General features: G+C 36.5%; 1 long non-coding RNA gene across 6 annotated transcripts in view; it reads right to left on the bottom strand.

Annotated features, from left to right (window-relative positions):
* Positions 1–16,746, bottom strand: part of LOC149568317 (uncharacterized) — a 111,805-nt gene that overhangs the window by 72,129 nt on the left and 22,930 nt on the right. The window contains exons 2-3 of one of the 6 annotated variants that reach the window (XR_016361674.1): positions 8,181–8,308; positions 7,360–8,047 (exon numbers count right to left, since the gene is read on the bottom strand). The exons of 4 other annotated variants lie outside the window; for them this stretch is intronic. This is a non-coding gene — a long non-coding RNA (uncharacterized LOC149568317). Of the gene's footprint in view, positions 1–7,359; positions 8,048–8,180; positions 8,309–16,746 lie in introns of those variants that run through there. One more of the 6 variants, XR_016361671.1, reaches the window with a different exon arrangement.

Below are 16,746 nucleotides of genomic sequence, written 5' to 3'. Positions count from 1 at the left end.
GTTCTACAATCCTGTAGAGATTACTCTGAAATGCATGGTCAACTCGGCCAAAGGAAACAACGAAAGACCTAGGCATGCTAGTCCTAAATGGAATCAAAACGTCACATTACCTAACTGCAAACATCATAGAAATCCTTCATTCCATCTAACTCTTTGATTCTCACTCAACATCTGGAAATGCAAGGGGAAAAGTTGGACAAAGTTACCAATCCTTTCTATTAACTTAAAAAATTACATATATAGGCCCCCTCTTAGGGTTCTTGGCTAGTTACAGATTCATCAATTACATCAATAGAGCACTTGAAATGCTTAGAAATCCAATCGACATCGATTACAGTTCAATACATCAAAAACATACAGCAAAAATGATTAGAATTCCTCAAAATGGTTCATATTCTTCTCTGATCTGTAGCAGTCACATTGGCGCCAAATTCATATAATTCATATTCCAACGGTCACCACAGGTTTAAATCTCCACCATCGATCTAATATTCAACAATCATGATTAAAACATAACAAACCATCTCATCTTTACCTTGTCATTCCTTAGATATCTTTATTTGATGCGACGATGTGATCAAAGGATTTCGTAGCTTCACTGTGTTAACTCAGGATTACCTCTAATCACACGCGACTTTGCGAACAAAGGCTTTCGCAACTTCGCCAAGTTAACTCTAGGTTATCTTTAATCACTTGCAAATCTATGATACACGTTGATCTCTTAAGATCTAACAGCTAAGACTTGAAGATCTTAATTCTTTGTTCTGCTCTACAACGTGGGTCCCTATGTGTATACATGTCAGATTCTCGTATTCCCATGTCAGTTATCCTTCATAGATCTCTAAAAAATAGGTAAGCGAGCATCGTCAATCTTTTGAAATCAGACGGTTGAATGTATATCTTCTATTCATGTTGCATCTTTGCAATTGTCATTCATACGATGTCTTTTTCCGATACAATGATGCTATAGCTACTTCATTTGCAAGCTCGCAACTTAAAATGTCTTGAACATCTTCTAACAAGCGATCATGCGATCAATGACTTTTCACGGCTTCGCAACTATCATTCATTCGATATCTTCATTCAATGCAATGATGCGATGAGTAGCTTTCGCAGCTTCGCAACTTGGAAACCTTTAACTGACTATATAAATGTGTTGATGTGATGACTTCTTTTATGCTTTGTCGCTCCTTCACAACTTCTCAGACTAACCTGGCACTTAATGCTGCAACAATGCGACAACTACTTCTAGGTTGCCCCTGACTTTGTTTTCACAACCTCGCAACTTTAAAAGTAACTGTCATTTTAGACCTACGATGTTGCGATGACTGTTTGAATTAACTGTCGATGCTTCTTGCATCTTCGCAAGATGAAATTGAACATTTGGCTAATTGCGTGCGATGTTGCGCTCTTTTTAAACTTAATTTTTCAGATTACCTTTCGCAGTTTTGCACCCTTAGCTTATGATTAACCCTAAGCATGCGATTATGTGAAAGCTTAAAACTTAAATGTTGGGCCCATCATTGCATCCTCGCGACTTGAAGGGATTTAACTGTTATATCACTTGCGATGGTGCGAGAACCTGTTTGATTTAACTATGGGTAGTATTCCACACTTTTGCAACTTAGAAACCCTAACTCGTCTTTAACCCTGCGATGATGCAATTAACATGCTTCGCATCTTTGTGACCTTGACTAAGAGATAACGTTAACCGCCTACGACCTTGCGAACATTGATTTTTCGCAGCTTTGTCATGTCAACTCTGGGTTACCTTAAATCAGTTGCAAACGTGCAGCGAGCGTTGATCTTTATGATCTAATGGTTGAGATTAGAGGACCTTAACTCTTTGTTATGCTTTGCAATGTGGGTCCATCTTCTCCACATGTCGAATGCTTGTATTCCCGCATTGATTATCCTTCATGCATCTTCGAAAAGCGAGAAAGCGACAATCGATGATCTGTTAAGATCTGAAGACTGGGAAGATTCATCACTAAGGGGCATTATAATTCCATCTTAAAGTATCATCCATCGATCTGGTCTTCATCTGACGATCCAAACTTAATCTCTGAGCCATTTGACTTGTCAACTTTGCAACGTAGACACGGGGATTAAATATAAGTCATCAATTGGATTGCAAAGAGAGTCATACCACCTTTGACTGGGTTATTTCACCATTTCTGAGATTTTATCTACTTTTGCATTCAATTCGTCTTCTCTGATTTCTATGATGTTCCTGTGATCTCTCCCTTCAGATGTATCAAGCACTCAATGAAGTACTTAATCATAGAGTTAGTGTTTCTGAACAACTTTCTTCTCATCTAGGAAATGCATAAACTTACCCTCCCTTCCCTAATCACCTAATATAAACGAATGCATTAGATTGCTTTTGAATGCCCACCTAGGTGTACACAAAGGAATAGATGAGAAGAGAAGTCCCTTAAAGGCAATCTAGACACAGACATGACATCACATTGACTCAATCCTATCTTAGAAGCTTGAAAAATATAGAGGACTGAAATCATGGCAACATATATATATATAGACATCCAAATGCACCCAAAATCAAAACAAAAAAAAATGTGCATCCGCACATTAGAATTCCGCACCCGCATCAACATCCGAACTAGCATCAGTAACTTAGGTGAAAACTTTCCTCTTAGTTTAGATAGCGTATACCATGATGACACAAACATAGAAAATTGTAGTGATTCAATGGTTCATAAAAGATTTAGACTGAATTGGTATGACAAACAATGCACCCTAGATAGAATTAGTCATGAGTAGCCAAAGAGACAAGGAAGCAAAGTTGATATAAGCAATAAATATATGACAAATGATGCCCCTTAGCACAAAATTAGTCATGAGTAGCCAACAAGACAAGGAAACAAAATTGAAATAAGAAATTAATAAATCAAGATGTGAACCAACGCTCATTAACAAAGAACAAATTTTTCAATCGCATCAAAAAATCTTTCACTGATAGAAGACGTCAGTTTCTATTCCCAGCTAACTGTCCCCATGTTTCTCACCAATTATTTCATCATATTGTCAGTTTTTAAAATTATTTTTACACAATGCTATAGTGTAACTTCAAGCATAAGCAGCAATGCCCAAAAGAGAACTAGAATTGCATGCATAATTTATATGTGACCAAACGGCAAGCTTATCATAAAAAGTGAAAGTAATAACTAGATAAAATAAGCTATTACCAACGCCTTTTTTGCCTTGAAAAAACAACAAAAGAACAAATTCCTACCCATTGGTCAACTTGAAAAATATATTGCAAATAACATTGAATTTTTGGTTTAAAATGTGTAATTTGTAACATCAATGTTCTAGATCAAAATAAGAGGGTTTTGAGGGTTTAAATGTTACATCCCAAATTTTTTCCCTAAATTTTAAATTGAACTTAGCCGTTGATTTAACGAATCATTATCATGTGAAGTGAGTTAGTTAATTATAGCCGTTGTATGAACTTATTTCTTCCTAATCATGTGAAGTGAGTTAGTTAATTATAGCCGTTGTACCAATTTATTTCTTCCTAATCATGTGAAGTGAGTTAGTTAATTATAGCCATTGTATCAATTTATTTCTTTCTGATCATGTGAAGTGAGTTAGTTAATTAAAGTCATTGTATCAATTTATTTCTTCCTGATCATGTGAAGTGAATTAGTTAATTATAGTCGTTGTATCAATTTATTTCTTCCTGATCATGTGAAGTGAGTTAGTTAATTATAGCCGTTGTATCAATTTATTTCTTTCTGATCATGTGAAGTGAGTTAGTTAATTAAAGCCGTTGTATCAATTTATTTCTTCCTGATCATGTGAAGTGAGTTAGTTAATTATAGCCGTTGTATCAATTTATTTCTTCCTGATCATGTGAAGTGAGTTAGTTAATTATAGCCGTTGTATCAATTTATTTCTTCCTAATCATGTGAAGTGAGTTAGTTAATTATAGTCGTTGTATCAATTTATTTCTTCCTGATCATATTAATTATAGCCGTTGTATCAATTTATTTCTTCCTGATCATGTAAAATGAGTTAGTTGAAATATATATGTTGTATTAACTGATAATGAGATATTTTCATGAACATGTGAAATGAGTTAGTTATTCTGACGTTGATGAAATCTCTACGGTCATTAGATGATCAACAATGGTTTTGAATTAACAATTAATAAATCTTGAATTGATATCTTGGCGAAAATGTTGTTTTGAATGATTGCAAGAAGAAGACTGAAGAGAGGGGAAGCATTGCTAAATGGGATCATCAGAAGGGGATGGTCGAATAGTCCAGTCATCGGAATTGTCAGGTTTGACCTAAGACCACTCTAGCAAGGATACTAGGTTTTTTAACATGTTGCATTATGGAACCGCATGAGCTATTAAAAGAACAATATAATAATCAATTAAAAATTAAAACTATAATTCATATCTTTGAAGGAATTATTAATAAATTCATTATTTAATTATTATTATTCATACTTAAATACGAACATATGTACATAAATATAAGGTGACACCAATAAATTATAAGCTATAATCTAATGATGCCACTTTACCAATACGTACACATGAACGTATTTTAAAAAGAACAATAATAATAAAATAATAAAACCAAACTTTTCAACTTATTCTTTCCCTCTATTTTCTTCCTTTTAAAAAATCCGAATCGTTTTGCATTCGAAAGGTCTCTTGTAACCAATGGCAGCTGAAGAGCCAAACAAATTCTTGTATAGAGTCTCATGATCGTGTCTCAACTCGTCTTTGTCTTTTTCTTCCTTCATTGCGATCGAGCTCTCTGTTCTCTACCTTTACGTAGAGTAAAACCCAACTGAGAATCCTTTGCATTCTGTTTTTTATCTGCATTACCTTCAATTTCCATAACCGTGGGATACAGAACAAGGAGCTGAGACCAATATTTCCAACCACAGCAAATCCGAATCAAAACAAAAGTGTCATGTAAGGCTGCCAATCTATGTTCTTTATTTTCTTTATAATCTCTCTTAGTTCCAAGTCGATTGTGAATCAAGTTCAGGCCAAGTTCAGATGTTGTCTTGTATATTGCACCAGTCGTATAACCCTTTGTGCATAAATTTCATAATACTGATGTCTATTACAAACTGAACCTAGGGAACTGCAATTAGATTTTAGAACATGGAAACTGTCAATTATATCAATGATGTTATACATTCATGTTAGTGAATCATTCATGTATGAATACGTATCTCAGCTCAGAATTTAGTCCTTTCATTTATATCACATGGAAATGAAATAATATCATGGAAATCCAACACCAAGGAATTCACCGGCAATAATGCCAATATAGGTGGAGAGGGGTGAATCAAATATGGTGGATATAACTCGTGTGCACCTAGGGATCACCGGCATGGTAGCCTAAGAAGGTGAGCAGGTGTAGAGAGTCTGCATATAAAAGAATGGAATCAATACAAAGGAATAATAATAAACAAAACTGAAATAGCTCATGCATGTTCCAATTATGTAATATGTTGTCAAGTCGAGTGGTGGAGATCGGATTTGTAGACCCAACTTGAAATCCTTGGCTAGGGTAGAAATTAGGCAGATGTGTCGAACATGTGATCTTTGTTGATTGTCCAGACACTTCAATTATTTTGGAGAATAACTATTGGGACTTCAACCGACCTAATTACTCAGATTGTTGGGCTTATGAACATCCCAAGCCTAATCCCGAGGTAGGGAGGGTCATTCTATTAATTTAGAATGTGTGGGAATAAGTAATGGTCCGTGGTTGGGAGGTTAAGCCTATGTCAATGCTTTCTCCTCTCACCAAAGCCGAGGCCTGGACAACAAGTTAAAGAGATTCTTTGTTATTACTGCATGTTCTTTTCACTTTTTACCTCTGTAAAATAGATAGATAATTTCATTTCAAGATAGAGAAAACTTTAACTTTTATGTTGAATAAGCGTTTCAATTGATAATTAGTCGTTACTTTATTTTTAGTTGAACAATTAAAGATAGTTAAATTGTTAGCAATACATAAATATCTCTTTTTCTTTCTCGTGAATTCAAATGAATATGTAAGATGGATTTTCAAGAGTTTCTTTCAGTTATAATTTGGTAGAAATCATTGTCATGTGAAATGAAAACAATTACTTGTGAAATTAGATTAATTTGAGATGAAATTTTGGTTATGAAAATTCGTATGTTACATTAAACTTGAGTTGTTTCTAAGGGCTTTGACAGTTTTGAAGATTGGGAAGTTAGGTGAGGGGCCCTTACAAAATCCTCCATCCATTGACAAAGACACTGGAAAAAGGCAAAACTCAAATTTCGTGGGCTAGGTCTACTGATTCATATCCTGTTTTCCTCTCCATACAATATTGATTCTTTCCTTTCAAAGAAATATTCTTCTTAAAAATGTCCATAAGCTGCTACGTGGTAGATGAAATCGAAGGGATATAGAGGAGTTAAATATCCTACAAACCTCATGAATGGTTGATGCTCTCATGGTGGAGATCCCTGATGACCTAACGAGTGATGCAATAGCTGAATTGTGTGTTACATCCCAATTTTAAATGCTCCTTTATAATGTTTGTTAAAATTTCAAAAATTCATCGAGGACGATGAACCACAAGGGGGAGGGTATGTCACATCCCAATTTTGGCTCCATTTGAAATGTTTATATAGCCGTTGAAGTTTCATGTGAAGTCAGTTGACAGGTAAAATTAGTTACGATCATGTGAAATGGTAAGATGTTTAATCATTATAATCTCATATGAAGTTGGCATGTTGGTTAACCGTTATGATGATATTTTAATGTTATCTTGGAAAGTTTGTTACTCATCATGAACTCATGGGAAGTGAAATGGCTGTAAGTCGTTGTGATAGTTTATGATTAATAACTTCTTGTGGTAATTGCTATTATATTGAGGAATATGATATAATTGTGGAGAAATTCCTTGCAGGAGCACGTCAAGGGGTGGAAGCATTGTCAGAAAAGAATTGCGCACAGGGGCACCACCATCACTAGGCAAATAGGTACAAGTCTTGAACCACCATGGCTAAGGGTAAAAGACTTGGCAAGCAAGAGTGTACGTTGGACAATACCATGAGCTACGTGGTCAATTTTTATAACAAGAGAAATATTAAACATTTAATATGCCTTTTTGTTTTTACCATGGAAATATAATCTTTATAACTCCACATAGATGAGCGGTGGCCACCTCCATAACGGCACCATCTTTTTAAAAAAAAAACTTTCAAATTTGCGAAGCCATCTTGTAAGCGCACACGAGAGACCATATAATATCCCGAAACTGTTGAAGGAGGGGCATTCAAATCAAACATAATCGCCCTAATATGAGCACATTTCCTGAACTGCGAGCTTGGAAAGTTTCTTCCTCTTTCTATTGACATCTTGGTCTGTCTATTTTGTCACACGAGTGGAGACTTACTATGAAATCGATAGCCACCAAACAACCGCGAGCTTGGAAAGTTTCTTCCTCTTTCTATTGGCATCTTGGTCTGTCTATTTTGTCACATAGGTGGAGACTTACTGTGAAATCGATAGCCACCAAACCGACTGGTATTATTACAAGTTATGGATCATTCACGATCTATTCTTTTGTCTATTCCATGTTCTTATCAATGCAATTAAGTATCTGTTCTATCAAGTATGAAGATAGTCATGTTGAAGTTGCAGATACAAATGAAATACAATCATATTTCAGTATAAAAATAACTCAAATATGTTTCCAGCTCTATTACTCTGTTTATGTCTAAATCTCAGCTCTCTATATGTCGATCGCATAACCATAGGAACAACTTATAAGTCCCCTTAAAACATATTCGTGGCCATATTATGCATGAGCATTCTTGTATAGAATCTGAATCCAAAGTTATGACATTCTGACTCACTCACTGATATTTGTTGTATAACAACTGTAGTAAGTATCAGAAAGGTATTCAAGGAAACCATATGTCAAAGATCTCATTATTAATAGCAGTCTCCTGGGATGCACCCAAGGCTAGTGAAGTTGTGTGAATGGGTGAAGAGGAGAGGAATCCTGCAAGGGAAAAACAAACTATGATCAAATTCTCAACTGCATGAACATCTTAAAAAGAAATTGTTAAAATCCAAGTCAGCTCATGATTGTCCAAATGTACTCAATTGTCAAGTTGAGTGGCAGAATTAACTACCAGGATGCTCGATAGTTGGACAAGGTGTTCCATGTCTATTCCAGGGAGGAAGGGCCTTTCTTGGATGAGATTGTGTGGGGATAATTAAGGGCCTGCAATTGGGAGGTTAAGCCCCTGACAATGTTTCCCTTCTCCACCAAATGCCAAGACATGCACAAGACAGAGATAAGTTATGCATTCAACATCTATTGGTAACAAGTATCTTACTCTTATGATATTTGAAATTGCAAGTTGAAGATGTGATAGATTAATCTATATTGTTGAATCAATTAATCCCTTCAATGAAATCAACTTTATCGTCAATATAAATGGTAAGCAGTAAAATCAGTTGATTTTCTAGTTGAACATGAAATATATTTGTACGCATGAGATAGATTTATCTAGCAGTTGTCATTTATGTCTTTCACTTTTGTGAATAATGAATATGAACATATCTTCTAACTATATGTTATTGTCATAGTTAACAATAGAAAGAAAGGGGATGATACAATGGTATTTGATGCCCTAAATGTTATTTGTCTTTACGATATAGTGGTATAAGTACTGGCGCCCTAAGTGGTATATGTGGATTAACCTAGGTTTTGCAAATGTTGCCCTAGGCGGATTCCAGTTTCGAAATTCAGGGTATGTAAAACTTAAATTCTTTATTTAGATTTATTGATGATGCTATCAATTGTTAGTTAAAAGAATTCATTTAAATTGACTGTAACCATTAATCTCATTCACATGAACATAGCTATTATAATTGTCTTTCATGGATATGAAGTAGTAACTGTATTTTTATGATATGGTAATTGTCAGTTAAGACCTGGAAAAAGGGGATGTTACACCATGGCTAACATTGGTGGGTAAGTTTCTTTACTTTCAGGCCTAATATTGATCAAAGTATGAGTTTGGCTGACTTGGAGTGGAAGTTGAAAGGGTGGCATTAAAATTAGCAAAATGGCCAATTGCCTATTTCTTGTTAGTTTTGTATAGTAAAGGTGTTTATGGGAGGTTCTTAGACTATTGGTAGTAATTTTAGGAACTTCATACCTAAGCATGGATTGACCCATCTACGAATTTGGGTTCAATTGCTTTGACCTAGAACTACCTCCCTGGCCTGCCATTGGAATTTTGGCACCTTGGCATTTTTAAGATGATTGCTAATTCTTTTGGTCATCTTTCGGCGGTCAATAAAATGACTTGGTAGAAGTCCCATTTGACTTTTGCAAGATTATGTGTTAATGTTGTTGTTAATTTGATTCTCCCTATAAGTGTAACTCAAATCAAACTATGGATCATAGAATCAATCCATTGAATATGAGAATGATGTTGCATTACGTCAGACATACGGAAGGTTTGGGCATCTTAGTAGTTATTTTACGAAGCACCCTATAAGAAAAATCCAACAATGAAGGAAATCAATCCAAATGGTGATTCTTTGTTGGGCACTGGATAGATGGTGTACAAACATCACATTGAACCAAAGACCTACATGAAGGTCAATAAATGAAAACTTATTATCTTTATACTAATAAGGTCTAAAAGCACCACACTTAATGTAATAAGGCCATCAATAGCCAATTAAGTCCAATTATGGAATCATCAGTCCCATGGGTCCTGCAAGTTGCCACAAGCATATGAGATGTCACAATATGTCAAATGATCTATATTGAAAATGCAAAGGTGGAAATGGGCATTTTGGATCATATTTGATGTTGACACATGCAATGAATCCTTTTAGAGTCCTTAGATTGACAAAATAATCAAAAAATGGAAAAGATGCAAAACTACATAAAAAGATGTCAAGCAACTTTTCAAAGTTACTTGACAACTTTGTACGTCAATCCATTTTTGGGTAGTTAGAGGGGAGTTAGTCGGTTGGGAAGTGTCTAATAACTACAACTATGGTGCAAATGCTTCAAATTGTAATGAAATGGGCGATGTTCAAGAATTTGGGCAATACAGATCAAAGGTTCTCTGGAATTACCCACGGTTTTCCTGTTCAACAGTCTGATCACAGTCCATCCTCAGGGTATAGACTTATTGCTTTGATCTCATAATTGTTTCACATTAATAAGGCATTAATACATCTCCATTTTGACATTTGTGTCATTCCAGTCCCTGTAATAAGGAAAATATTTAATTTTTGTTCAGACTGGTTATAATCCTTGCTAGTGTTTCCAGTATGCACAAGAAAATGTAGAACTCGCATATGTTTTGTCTAATAAATGTCCAACTTGGGAGGAAGGGACTAGAAACAATGTATTTTGATTTCTTCAAGTTATCAGAGAACCATGCAAAAGCTCTCACCTGGAACTGACACGGATAACACTAAATCTGTTGACTCAGAACTGTGCAGTACAGGGAACATCACCCTTGAAGATACTTCACCTACTCTGATGTGTTTGGAGGGGCAATGAGGCTATGGTGATTGACATCCTAATGAGTGGGTGGCCAAGGACCCAAAGACAAGAGTCTCAAAGATAACTGTCACAGAGAACTGTTACTGACTGTCCTAAATGACAGTATACGTGAGTTTACATTTGGAATGCCTGTTGGTGTTGGGATGGATAATACAACAGTCTGGTTGCAATAAGTGTCCTTAAGTAGGTTGAGTATTGAAGAAAATGCTCCTTGAGGAGAGATCAATTAGTTCAAGGAAGAAAGGAAGATGTTCATTAAAGGAGTAGTGGGATTTAAGGCAGTCAATAGTATTCTAATCACATAAGGTTTTGGAAGTTGTGAAGTGTTTAAGGGAAATTGGAGAGTCTCTAGTGAGTCAGGGAGTGGATTAGGAAATTGGGACAAGAGTTTGATCATTAAGAGAGTCTATGTTATGATTAAAGTAAAGACGGCATAAAGGTCTTGTGATCAGTAATGAGGAAGAATGTATCAACAATGTGCTTCTGAGTCAAGGAAGATTCAGTTGGACAATGGTACTGTGGTGAATGTGCTAAGGTCTTGAAACTTTTAGGAAGATCTTGAAAGGAAAGGGGTATCCAATTGACAAATTGGGATAGTGAATCCTTGTAAGGAGGTTTGAGTGGTGGATGCTTTGCATCATAGTGGTATCAGAGCTAGGGAGTAGGTCTTATTGAAGGTTTAAGTAAAGTTAGTCAAAGTGCCTCCTAAGAATGCAGGTACTGCTAGAGAGATTCAGGAATTGAAGGAGAAGAATCCCAAATTGCCAGAGTGTTATAATGCAGTCTTGGCTAGGCTTGAAGCCTTGGAGTCAAATCAAAGAAAGGATGTTGAATTCGGAGGTGTGAGTAGTGAAGAACCAGAAGAGGAAGAAGATGAAGAATTCCAAGAAGCAGAGGAAGCATTACCAGTGGATCATGAGGAACAAAGAACAATCAAGTTTATTAAGGCAGTAAAAGGAGATAAGGTAAGAGGGGACATACCAGTGTATGATTTAATTTGAAGGAGGAACAGTTGTTGGACTGGATGGCAGCCATGGATGCCTTTTTTGAAGGTGAAGAGGTACCTGATCATCAGAAAGTCAGATCGGCAAAGACGAAGCTCAAGGGACATGCACTTCTATGGTGGGACCATGAGGAGGCTGATAGAAGGAAGAGGGCGAAAAGCAAGATCACTTCTTGGGACTGAATGGTGGCTAAATTAAAAGGTAACTTTCTTCCTAAAGATTATGAGATTCAATTGTATAAATTATTACAAGGGTTAAAACAAAAAGATCTTGATGTTTATACTTATACTGATAAATTTTATAAGTTAAGCATAAGGGCAAGGGTAGAAGAGGATGAGATTAAGCAAGTTGCAAGGTACCTAGGAGGTCTGAGGTTTAACATACAAGATCAACTTGTTGTTGCTAACCCCAAGACAATCAAAGAGTGTTAGCAATTTGCCATCAGGATAGAAGAGAAGATAAAGAGAAGATAAGACAAGAATACAAGGCAAAGGGGCATTAGTTCAAGGGGAAGAGAGTCATCCTTCCCAAGACAAACTGGTGAAAGACAAGAAGTACAGGGACAAAGTTCTGATTTCCGAGGCAGAGGTCCAAGAGGAAGATTTGGTGGAGGTAGAGGCTCAGGAATCTTTATAGGGAGATGCAACAATTGTGATCAAGTTGGGCATTCATAAAATAGGCGCCCTTCGAAACAAACATCCAACTCTCAAGGAGGAGAGAAGAGGACCTATTTGGTTCCAGAAGAGGATGAAGATGGAATCCATCCAGTAGGGCCAATACTGGATGGAGAAAATGTTGATGTTGAGAAGACAAGTTTTGCAACCATTCAAACAGGACTTGAGTCAAAGAAGGAATTTATTCAAAATCTTGTGTAAGTGTAGGGGCAAACTTTGTAAAGTTGTTATTGATTCTGGTTCACAGGAAAATATGGCAGCTAGTAAAATGGTAGACAAGTTAAATTTGGCTAGTATACCCCATCCAAGACCCTATAAGGCATGTTGGGTTTCAGACAATCAGTCATTAGTTGCGAGGGTGCAGGCTTATGTAGATTTTCAGATTGGACAATACTGGGACAGGTTTTTTCGCATGGAGTGTTGCCATTTTCTATTAGGAAGGCATTGGCAATTTGATAGGCAAGTGTTGTTTGATGGTAAGAGGAACACCTATCTTGTTTACAAAGGTGGGGAGAAGTTTAACTTGTTCGCAGGAATCTGAGTCAGCAACTAATGAGTCAAAGGTCATCGTGTTTGGTCAGCAAGAGCCTCTCAAGAGAGAAAAAGTTCATGCCATTTCAAGGCTTGAGGAAACAACAACACCCAGATTGTTTGAAGGGGTCATGGTAGGGACAGTCATGTGTCCTATTATGCATAAGAAGGAGAACATTCACAATGCAAATGAAAATACCATAGGTCTAAACCAAATCTGAATGATGAGCCTCCTTTGGCCAAGATGGTGGTTCAAGTTCCCAAAACTACCTATGGGGGTAATGCAAAACCGGGCTTCTTTCTCTCTGCTTCTCCTTGTTTTTTGACTTCATGTGCAGGTATTTGTCCTTTTGTTGCAGGTATTCAAGGAATTCAGTGCCCAGTTATGGCTCATGGTACTCACAGGACATGAGTTCTTTTCTAGGGGAGAAGGGGGGGCAAGGGCGCCACATTGAACCAAGGACCTACATGAAGGTCAACAAATGAAACTTTTATATCTTTATGCTAATAAGGTCTAAAAGGACCATGTTTGATGTAATAAGGCTATCAAGAGCCAACTAAGTCCAATTATGGAGCCATTAGTCCCATGGGTCCTGAAAGTTCGTCAAGCGTATGAGTTGTCACAATAGGTCAAATGATCAATATTGTAAATGCAAAGGTGGAAATGGGCATTTTGGATCATGTTTAGTGTTGAAACATGTAATGTATCCTTCTACAGTCCTTAGATTGACAAAATAATCAAAAAAAATGGAAAAGTTGCAAAACTACACAAAAACCTGTCAAGCAACTTTCCAAAGTTGCTTGACAACTTTGTGCATCAATCGGTTTTTGGGTAGTTAGAGGGGAGTTGGTCGGTTGGGAAGTTTCTAATGACTACAAATATGATGTGAATGCTTCAAATTGTAATGAAATGGTCGATGTTCAAGAATTTGAGCAATACAAATCAAAGGTTCTCTAGAATTACCCCCGGTTTATTCTTAGGGTATAGACTTATTGCTATGACCTAATAATTGTTTCACATTGATAAGGCATTAATACATCTCCACTTTGGCATTTGTGTCATTCCACTACATTCTGTACTAAGGAAGATATTCAATTCTTTGTTTAGACTGGTTAAAACCCTTGCTAGGGTTTCCAGTAAGCACTATAACTTTAGAACCCGGATGTATTTTGTCTAATAAACATCCAACTTGGGAAGAAGGAAGTAGAAACAATGTATTTTGATTTTTTATGTTATCAAAGAACCATGCAAAGCTCTCACATGAATCTGACACAGATAACACTAAATCCGTTGACTCAGAACGGTGCAGTACAGGGAACATCGCGCTTGAAGATACTTCTCCTACTCTGATGTGTTTGGAGGGGCAATGAGGCTATGGTGATTGACATCCCAATGACTGGGTGGCCAAGGACCCAAAGACAAGAATCTCAAAGATAACTGTCCCAAAGAACTGTTACTGATTGTCCTAAATGACAATAAATGTGATTTTACATTGGAATGCCTGTTGGTGTTGGGATGGATAAAATAGCAGCCTGGTTGCAATAAGTGTCCTTAAGTAGGTTGAGTATTGAAAAAAAGGCCCCTTGGGGAGAGACAAGAAAGGAAGATGCACATTGAAGGAGTAGTGGGATTTAGGGAAGTCAATAGTATTCCGATCACATAAGGGTTTGGAAGTTGTTAAGTGTTTAAGGGAAAATGGAGAGTATCTAGTGAGTCAGGGAATGGATTAGGATGTTGGGACAAGAGTTTGATTGTTACGAGAGTCTAAATGGTATGATTAAAGTAAAGAGATGAAAAAGGTCTTGTGATCAGTTATGAGGAAGAATGTGTCAACGGTGTGCTTATGAGTCAAGGAAGATTCAGTTGAACAAAGCTACTGTGGTAAATGTGCTAAGGTTTTAAAAGTTTTAGGAAGATCTTGAAAGGAAAGTAGCTTCCATTTGACAAGCTGGGATAGTGAATCCTTGTAAGGGGGTTCAAGTTGTGCATGCTTTGCATCAATAGATGCCCCTCTGTTTCCTGGGGTTAAAAAAAATGCAGATATGGTATTGGAGGAAAGGGCCAATGAGGTTCCTCATGAGATAAATAAAGCTTAGGAAGAACCGAACAATGGAGAAGTTGTTTCCAACTTTAATCGAAAAAAAATGAAGGTAAAGATCTAGCAAGCTTAGGAAAAATAAAAGGAGATGGTGATTCTGATGAAAACGAATTTGCTCTCGATTACGAATTTGTAATGCCCCCTTTTTGGGACATTAGGAATTCCAAAGTTAAATTTATAAAATATTAAATTTGGCTTATGAGAGTTTATAGCAAATTTATAAAATGAGTCAATTTAATATCGTAAAGGAGGTGAAAAAGTGACAAAAGAAGAAGAGGACAAAAGACAGAGAGGTGGAATCTGAAGAGTCACAGCTTGATGCATTAATACAAGGAAAGCAGACTCATTTTCGCATGATTGGTTTATGATTCCAAATTTCAGTTTCTCTCTTGGAAAGCTAATTGGAAAGCTTCAGCTTTAATCCAGCCTGAGGACAAAAACCCTCATGCCAGTAGACCGGTGAATGTAACCCCATTGTCCATGGAGATGTCGCACCAAGTGTCTCACGTATGCTTATAGGTTCTTTCTCTGTTTCCAATCTGACTGTAAATTTGTGTTTAAGATTGGGATTTTTGAGAGCTGGTTATTGTATTGCTGATTTGTAATGCAATAACGTATTCTGAAGAGTTTAAATGAGTTTGCTTGTCATGCTATTATAACTGTTGAATATTAGAAGACAATAGAAATTACTGAGGTTTTCTACATGCATGTGTTGCTTAATTGCTGGTCAACTTTAAAAGTTTATTGCATAAGCGATCTTGTTGTATCCTGAATCGTATTTTTGAGACAAGTTTGAGAAAATATCCATTTGGGAAAATATCCATCTGGGAAATTCCAGTGGCATCAGAACAATGTATCCTGCCATGCTGGTGGGTACAAAATGCAATAAAACATCATATAGTGTTCTATCAGCCTGTGAAGTTGAGAAGGACAATATTGTGAAGTCTTGCTAGAGACAAATTTGGAGAAGTTAAAGATTTGCAGTTTATATGTTTTTACGGGTTTTGGAAAAAAAAAACAACTATTTCTTGATGCTTCTTTTTGGGATGAACGAAATATTATTGCCACAGTATAAAACTCTGATTTGTGGGAAGATTTATTGAAGCTGCAACCTAAGGGAAGCATTTGGACATAAACTTTCCAAAACTTGGAAACAGTTTGAATGCAGAAACAAGGACTTGATGACTCATATCGAACATACCTTGAAGGCTGAAGGCTAAGAGTTTGTTATGCAACTGTTGAAGGAATCGAATGGCTATGAGGGTCTAGTGACAGTAAGGAAGGACAGCGATATCTACGAAGCATGAAGGCGGCTTAATATAATGTTTGAAAGTAAAGGTTGCAACAGAAGTTTATTTATCAAAGATGTATTAATACATCACTTCCCGTTGATATTATTGTCAGTTTGGCTGGAATGCATAAGCCGATGAAGCTGAGCAATGAGATCTTTGTTTGCGAGACTAATGTTTTAAGCCAAAATATTGGACTCGAATAAATTAAACTGACGGTGGTCCATTTTCACAATACTGTTATATCTGAGCTTTATCATGACACGCGAGCCATTACTAGAGGAGAATTGGCGATAACAGAATTTTAGTACACAGAATCCAGAAAATTTGAAATGGTTTCTAATTTGTGCAACCTGTGGAGTTGATTCATTTTGCAACTGTTTGGAGGTATCGAGATTGCAGACGAATGGAGGAACGATGAAGATGATATTTTCCTCGACTAAGATTAGTAGTGGAGCTATGGGAGTTAGAGGAATTGAGCTAATGTGAAAGGAGTATTGGGTCGTTTGACTGTTGTTGGATGTGTTACGTTGTGAAGTTAATGCCCATGTTTGTTTGCAG

This window comes from Cupressus sempervirens, chromosome 3 (assembly GCF_028749045.1).
Source record: "Cupressus sempervirens isolate cs-2001-9-10 chromosome 3, ASM2874904v1, whole genome shotgun sequence".
In the NCBI taxonomy this organism is placed as follows: domain Eukaryota; kingdom Viridiplantae; phylum Streptophyta; class Pinopsida; order Cupressales; family Cupressaceae; genus Cupressus; species Cupressus sempervirens.
Note: the sequence above shows the minus strand (reverse complement) of the source record. Positions and strands in the feature narration are given on the sequence as shown.